Source organism: Triticum dicoccoides, chromosome 7B (assembly GCF_002162155.2).
Source record: "Triticum dicoccoides isolate Atlit2015 ecotype Zavitan chromosome 7B, WEW_v2.0, whole genome shotgun sequence".
NCBI classification, from domain to species: domain Eukaryota; kingdom Viridiplantae; phylum Streptophyta; class Magnoliopsida; order Poales; family Poaceae; genus Triticum; species Triticum dicoccoides.
In genome coordinates this window covers 59,061,163-59,070,109 of record NC_041393.1, presented here as the reverse complement: position 1 = coordinate 59,070,109, position 8,947 = coordinate 59,061,163, and positions in this window count along the sequence as shown.

Below are 8,947 nucleotides of genomic sequence, written 5' to 3'. Positions count from 1 at the left end.
TACTTGTTGGTGAAAGTGGTTGTCCAATGGGAATTATATTTTGTATTACTCATGTAGCCTACAAAGTCTATCACACAGCCTTATAACTTCTTACTCCATTTCTAAATTTGTAGTAGTCCTCTATATTGTATATTGCGCTACTCGTACTACTACCTTCCTCCTGGTTTATTGGTCCCTTCGTAATTTGTGTCAAATTTTGACCATAAATGTAACTAAATAAATGTTAATGCATGTCACAAAAATTATATCATTTGATTTGTATTTGAACATACTTTCCTATGGTATAATTTTCGGTGACATGCACTGACATTTTGTCAGTTAAACCTATAGTTAAAATGTGACACTAAATACGACTAGTAAGTAGTATAGTAGTTGTACTAGTATACGTCGGTCAAATTATTCATCATGTCCTCACATTGAATTGACGTGACACGATGCGCGTGAAGTGACACAAGAGTCCCAGCGGCGTGTACGGGTCACCCTCTCGTACTACAACAACACTCTTGCATTCTCTACAAAATCACTCTCCCATTCTCTCCCGGTCTCCCCGCCTCCCAGCCGCCTTGTTATGATCCATTTGGTACGATGAGCGATGAGGTACTGGAGTTGCTATACTTCATTGCAAGTAGTCAAAAGGAAGACGCTGAAGAAATCGATATCAACAAGGATGCTCTACAAGCAAGTCGGATGAAGGAAGGAACCAGCGAGGCCGCTCCTATGAGTATTCATCCCGTCACCCTGTATTATGATTTCGATCTTTATGGGGGTTTTCTAGTCTTTAGAGTCTACATGTAGTAATGAAGCCGAGACCCCAGTTTGTTCGGTTATTGTGGACTTCAGATTTGGAGTACCACTTATCTGTCGAAATCTTTCGTCATTTACTTACAATAGTCGGTTGATCATACATTGAGTACCGTTTAACTGGAATTAACCGATACAAGTCCAAGACGGATTGGTCGGTGCTGCTGGCTGACGCCAAGTTCGATCCCATGGATCAGGAGCTAATTGAACACCTTGAGGCCAAAGTGAGTGCTGACAATGCGAGATCTCACCCTCTCATCAATTTGTTCATACGAACCATGGACGATGAGCACGACATATGCTACACCCATCTTGAGAAACTTTCGGGTGAGACACCGGTCGGCCGTCTACTTGCCCAAACATATTCCTTTGTTTATAGCTCTATTTTTCTTTTTAGACGCAGACCTAGTGAAGCAATTACAATTTGACAGTTAATGAAAAGTAAAGCAAGTGACTGCGACATGCCAAAGATGTTATGAAAATGCTAACTACGTACACTAAAACATGTATTCGACAATACTGCAGGCATCACACTAAGTGGCCTAAGCAAGCATATCTTCCAGCGCAACTCCAGGGCGTTCAAAAGGGGCATGTGGACGTGTCGCAAGATACAGTCGGAGTGCGGCGTGCATGCGATGTGGCATAAGACCGGCAATACGTTCCCGGTGATGGTCAACTGCCGACAAACGGGCAACAAAAAGGTTTTAGTGCTGCACAACAACAAGAACTTCGACCAGCAGAGGACCAACTGGGTGATGCACCAGTACAACCTCGGGGACCTGGAGCAATAGAAGGAGCGGGAGCTGGTCCTCTACAAAATTTTCTACCAAACGAACACTAGGGACAGGACTAAAAAGATTACAAGTTAGTTTGGTATTGGTACTTCTACTACCTGGTCGTCTGCAAGTTCGTATTGTTGTTAAGGATCTTTCGGTATGAACTTGGCATTTGCTTCCAACCATCATGTCGAGGGCCGACGTGGATATAAAGCTTAATCATTTGTTTTGAAACGAATTTTCAGGCACCTGATTTTTATTTGATGGGTAGCATAAGCACCTGCTGTTCGAATTCCCAGTTCTCCAAATTTTTTACATCTTCGAAGTACGTAGGGGATCCATCTGGTTTCACAAGCTGATTGTTGGACGCAACACGTTGGAAATGGGCTATGGCATGCCAAGCCCAGCTGCAAATTGTTAAAAGAGAGGAGCGATGGAATTGGGCCTTCTAGAACAGTTAAGTGTTGCGACCTCGATCATGAAGCGCCTCCCATGAACTAAAAAAAAGGCTTAGTCCGTTATTATTAGTTGAAATATGTAAAATATTCCACAATGAAAATAAATATGTAAAAAGCAATGAATTTAGTCCGCTTTCGCTGAAAACCATCCGATTTGCATGAAATTTGTCCGTGGAACCACAAGACGGCTGTCCATACATAATGCTGACGCCTGAGATGGTGAAACACATGAAGTCTTCAATGTAGTCAATAAACGAGAGAATTCTGCAAGTACAGACTGATAACTAGGATCCAGCAGGTATATTATTTTTTCAGGTCGATCAAGTTTCAACTGGGTTGTAGACTGCCCAGGCTTGGTTTTGTTTTTAACAGGCCCATCCCATGACGACAACGGGGCACAAAGATCCAACATGTATCTACTGGCCTCTGGCCTGCCAGCCTTAGTTACATTTTGTCTTAGAACATCCGTAGGCAGTTTTTTTACTGAATCAGACACACGGCCCGGTTCTATTTTCCTCTTGAAAAGCCATGTGCTACTTCTGTTTTCTAATCTCTACCTATAGTTTTACTAGTTCATATACGTGTATTACTATATTGGAAATACATAAAGTTCCCTTTTCATCTTTACATCCTTTTTTTGTTGTTTTCCCTCCTAGTGCTGATTTTTTACCACTGGTTTTCCATTAAACCAACTCAACTGTCACAAGTATTATTAGCTTACAAAAACAAAACGATTTTTTTGCCAAATCAATAAGTTCTTCAAAAATAAATGCTTATCATTTCTAGATTAAAACAGTTCGGATTCCACTGAAATATGCAAAATAAAGCAGAACTTTTTGACTATGGTCCTGGGCAGAAAATGGGTTGTAATAAATTCCTTAGGAATTAGCAAATGGGCTAAAAATTATTTAAAAAGTAGTAAATTATCTCTATGTTGTCTGCCACAGATTTGGAGGCTGGCTTGTGGGCCTACTAAGTTCATGCGTACACAAGGTTTCTCAAATAAAAGAAACTTAGTCAACAATCGACTCTACCAGCGTTAGACCGTTAGCTATCAATCTAACGGCAATGGTGCTTCTTCAGTCTCTGTTCTTCCTGTTTCAGCCACCCAAACCAGCGCCGGCGGAACCGCCTGCTCCCGCCTCCCGTGGCCGGCTGTGCTGCCAGGTAGGCCTCACGACCCCTCCATACTCGCATCCCTGACCTGGCTACCCCTCTATTCACCCACACCTCCTATTATTCTCCGGTGACGGCAGCCTCACATTGCGGCCGAACAAGTAAACCCTCATACCCACTCCGCATGGGAAACAACTTCCAATTCTTCCTCGGCTCCTGGTCATTCCCTTACTTGGCCTCGTCGTCGTCCATCGCCTTGGTGCTCTCGACACGACGTGGTCACTGAACGACATCCATCAGAAGAGGACTGTACATGGAGAGGCTGACAATTGGGTCCACGGCTGCATGCAAGGAAGTGCCTCCTTTTTTTGTGTGTAGAAAGTGCCTCCTTATTACGCGCAAAATAATGATTCCTCCTCCTGATAGCTGTGACCCACCGGAAGGGCCTTTGTATTTCATGAAAAAACATTCCCCCCACTGACAGCTCGGATCCACCAGCTATTACGTACAAAAATATTGAATAGCCCCGCTACTAGGTCAGTCCCACCATATTTGAGGCTGGCTTGTGGGCCAACTAAATTGACGCGGATGCAGGGCTTTGTCAACTTAGTCAATATAAATGATTCTAGCTATGATGACCGTACGATGTCCATCCAATGGTCGTCGTGCTTCTTCAACCTCTGATCTTCTTGCTCTTGCCGCTCAAACCAGCGTCGGCCGTGCCGCCTGCTCCTGCCTCCCGTGGCCGGCCTTGCTACCACGCAGGCCTCATCGCCCCACCCTACTCCCATCGCTGGCCAGGCCTTCCCTCTACTCACCCACACCCCCTATTATTCTCTGAAGACGATAGCCTCAAACCATAGCCGAAGCAGTCAACCTTCGTACTCCCCTCCGCATGGGCATCCACAGCTACATATTCCCCGGCTCAGGGTCGTCCCCTTCCTAGGCCGCGCCGTCGTCCACCACCTTGGTGCTCTCGGGCGGTACGACGTCCTCAAAGCGTTCAACCAACGATAGCCATCAGAAGAGGATTGTAAGTGGAGAGGCCGACAGCTGGGTCCATGGCCACACGCAAGGAAGTGCCTCCTTATTACGCGCAAAATAATGATTCCTCCACCTGACACCTCAGACCTACCGGAAGGGCCTTTGTATTTCACGAAAAAATGTTGCCACCTGACAGCTGGGACCCATCGGCTTTATCTTTGCACAAAAGGCACTGCCTTCTTACTCCCTGACAACTGGGACCCACTAGGTTGAAGCGAAGGTAGCGTTATCTGTCCGGTCGTGAACATGTACATACGTAGCGGTCGATCGGTCTCCTGCAGCGACGTACCATGGCCGAGTAAGGAGCGGCATGTGTTAAAGTAGAGGCACTGATGTATCATGTCACCCAGTCTCATCTATATCGTATAAACGTACGTAGGGCCACGCTGCAAGATAGTAAATACGACTATGTAGGTACATACGGGCGGGGTCTCTAACGCGTACAGTGACTAATCATGTTCATCGACAGCCAACTGGCTGGGTTGGAATGGAGCAAAAAGCGTTGCGTGTTCATTGGGAGCCAACCGGCTTGGACGGAACAGCCGAAATGAGGTCTGTCGTACGCAGAAAAAAGGAAATGGCCTTTTGTTCGACTGCGTATAGTCGAAACAGGGTGCTGTTCATCGGGAGGGGTGTGGCGTACCACAAAACGGAGGAAACAAACTTGTGTTGGAGCGCCTATGGTCAAAACGGGCTCCTGTTCATCGAGAGGGGTGTGGCGTACCGCAAAATGGGACTCCACGAGCTACTATTCATCCACCGTCGACTTCCTCCAGCCTCCACCTGGTACTGTTCATCCACCGTCGACTTCTTCCAGCCTCCAACAACTACTATTCATCCATGGGGTCCTGTTCATCTAGCCTCCACTGGCTACTGTTCAACCAGCCTAGGACGAAAAGCCCATTTTCTGTCATGATTTTTTGTCTTAGAAGTAGGATCCCACCACATCTATGATGATACCGGGTTTTGTCACAATTATCGTCATAGAATTGTCATAAGCATGACAGCAAAAAAAATTCGTACGGGCCAAAATGTCACGGATGTGTCTTTTTTTAGTGCCAAGTGTGAATTTTGGTTGCCAGAAGTGACCTATCTAGGCCACATGATCTTTGGTAAGGGCATTGCTGTCAATCCCGAGAGAGGTCAGGCCATCCTTGATTGGACTCCACCTGAATTAGTTTAGCAAGTCAGGAGTTTTCTTGCTTTAGCTAGCTATTGTCGCCGCTTTGTTGAGAACTTCTCCAAAGTTGCCAAGCCTCTTACTAAACTCCTCAAGAAAGATAATTTTTTGAGTGGTCCCCACAGCGCGAGAATAGTTTTCTGGAACTGAAAAGATGCCTGACTCCTGCTCCCGTACTTGTGCCACTGAACTTGTCCAAAGACTTTGTTGTCTATTGCGACGCCTCATGGCAGGGACTGGGTTGCATTCTTAGGCAGGATCGCCATGTGATTGTCTATGCATCTCGATAGGTGCGTCCACATGAGGATAATTATCCTACACATGATCTAGAGCTTGCAGCCGTAGTCTATGGACTTAAGACATGGCGACATTACCTTCTTAGTAATCATTGCGAGATTTACACTGATCTCCAGAGTCTGAAATACATCTTCACCCAACCGGATTTGAATCTCAGGCAAAGACGTTGGGTTGAGTTGATCATGGATTACGACTTTGGGATAATTTACACCCTGGGGAAATCCAATGTCATGGTTGATGCACTAAGTCGTAAGTCTTATTGTAACAACCTTATGTTAGAACAAGGTCAACCACTTTTCCATGAGGAATTTCATAAGCTTAACCTTCACATTGTTCCTCAAGAATTCCTTCCTAACTTGGTGGCAAAACCTACTCTTATGGATCAAATCATACCTGTCCAGAAGCGTGATAAGGGTATATCCCACATCAAGGAGAACATTGCGACCGGGACTGCTAAGTGTTTCTCTATGGATGATCAAGGTGTTGTTTTCTTTGGGAACTTCTTGGTGGTTCCCAAGAACCAACATCTACGGCAGTCGATCCTTAAGGAGGCTCATGATTCTCCTCTAACAATTCATCCCGGTAGTACTAAGATGTATCAGGACCTACGCCAGAGGTTCTGGTGGACTAGGATGAAGAGAGAAATTTTTTAGTTCATTGCTATCTGCGATGTTTATCATCGCGTTAAAGCAGAGCATTAAAGGCCTGCTGTCACCTTTCAGCCTTTAGGGCCTGTTTGTTTCATAAGTCCCAGGACTTTTTTAAGTCCCAACTTATAAGTCATAAGTCCCTGCCTGTTTGTTTACATCGACTTATAAGTCCTGAGTCCCTGCCTGTTTGTTTACAGGGACTATAAGTTGATAATCATTTTTCATACAAACCGGCTGCGGCCTCCTCCGCCCTGGGGTACGGGCCTCCCACGACCACGTCCAACCGGAGGAAGGCCATGACCGGCCGACTGGTCAAAGAGAAGTTGCTGGTACGAGCCCAACTCCGGGAAGACGTCCGTGTTGTTGTTGAGATCCAAGAAACCCATTCCCCTCCCGAGATTTCCACCGGCGGATGAGCCTTCGGGTGCCTCCTGAGACGAGGGGAATTGAGAGAAGAAGGGGATCTCGTCTTCCTCGTCGGCCATGGCGGCGGCTGTTGAAGCTGCCGGCGGCGGCGGCGATTGGTGCGACGCGAGCGAGGCGACGAGGCGAACCAAGAGGGCGATGCGGTACGAGGCGAACGAGCGGCGTGGGGCGATGCGGTACGCGAGGCGAGGAGGGGATCGAGCGGTGCGGGTCCAGATAAGTCCCAATAAGCTCCTCCCTGAGGAGCTTATTTTATAAGTCCCTAATCACCCCAATAAGTTCCAATAAGTCCCTCCTGTTTGGTTTGGATGGGACTTATAGGGACTTTTTTAAGTCCCTAAACCCATAAGTCCCTGGAAACAAACACCCTCTTAGCTATTCCTAAGTGGAAATGGGACAAAGTTGGTATGGAATTAATCACCGGCTTTCCCAGGACCAAGAGAGGGAATAATGCTATCTTCGTGGTTATTGATCAACTTTCCAAAGTGGCTCACTTCCTTCCTGTCGGTGTACAAAAGTAGGGGCACAACTTTTGTACCCCTTTACTTGTGCGCGGGCAGTCAGAGCCACGCGCCACAACCACGAGCGGCAAGGCAGGGGAGGTGAACCGAGGGAAAACGAAAGTCCAAGGCAAACAAGACAATGCCAAGGGCCGAGACCACAAAGAGCAAATGGGCAAAGCAGGTTTCCCCGGCAAGAACCTTGCCAGGGCAGCCTCAGCAGCCCCTGCAAGACCCTTGCCGGGGCGGCTCGCCCACACCAGCGGAGTAAGCCACCCTCGAACCCACGGCCTCCAACACCTCAACCACATTGGGCCAGGGCTCGGGAGGCACCTCCATGGTGACATGCAGATCTTTGTGAAGACAAAGAACATATGAGATCAGATGAGGATCAGAAGACGACGATCCTTGGCGAGAACTTAGCCAAGGAAACCCACGAGACCCCCGGCAAGACCCTTGCCGAGGACAGCAACGCACCACGGCAAGGCCCTTGCAAAGGGTGTCAGCGGGGCCGCAGCCAGGCCCACACGAACCAAGTCTCCACCGCCTTTCACATGCAGCTGCCAGCTCAACCACTAGGCTGGCACCTGCGTGGCAACATGCGGCTTCTAGGCCAACTCAGCACGCGCCTGCGTGGCGGCCTGTAGATCTTCATGAAGGCTCCACCACCGCGCCAACTCAGCTGCTTGCCTGCCTACATCGCACCGCATGCATCGCTGGCCAGGGCGTGTGTCGAAGCGAGGAGGAGCGGCGACGGACGGGACGGGCCTCGCTCAAGTCCCCAATAAAGCAAGATGACACCTAAGCTAAGCATTAAATGCGTCTTGTCATGTAATGCGAGCGATAAGCTCATAGCACTGTAGGCCTTTCCACCTCCTGTGTGCCATTGTGTCAGCCCCTTTCGACTATAAAAGGAGGCCCATGGCGTACTGGAGGGGGATTCGGCTTTTTGGAACCACGCAGCCACCATAGCTAGTTCAAGAGCTAAAGAACACTCAATACATCCACCAAAGTAGGACTAGGGTTTTACGCATCTTCGCGTCCTGAACCTGGGTAAACAATCCTTGTGCTGATTGCTAATCCTGCTCTTCTCACAACCCCGCGCCCCGGCAACCATAGAAGGGATCCTCGTGATCCCATAGGTGTCGTTTCCCACTGACATCTTTGGCGTGCTAGGTAGGGGGCATGCAATTTTGAGAATCTGGTCTAGTATTTGGCCCAGCGGGTCTTCATCGCCATGGCTCCGAAGAAGAAGACGACCACGGTGATCTCTTCGTCCGGGACCCGACTGCCAGTACCGATGCAGACCAGTAGCGGGCCAGTCGCGGAGAGAACCCGTGGCACGGCCCGCGAACATCCACATCGCCCTGACCGTCTAGGCCTGGTGAGCGAAGCTGTTCGTACGCCAGGCGACGAGCCGCGCGTCGCAGGCTCCAGAGACGGAGTCGCCCCCCCGCAGGCGGCGCGGGACACTCCAGGGGCGTCGTCATGCCGCTAGATGGTGGCGCGGCAACCTCCAAGACGCCAAGACCGGCGCCCATGGCGCGCTCTTCTCATGTCATGCGCGATGAGTAGCGCCGCCCTGCTGGTGACACTGGGCGCTGATACATCTCCAAGGTATCTACTTTTCCAAACACTTTTGCCCTTGTTTTGGACTCTAACTTGCATGATTTGAATGAAACTAAGCCAGACTGACGCT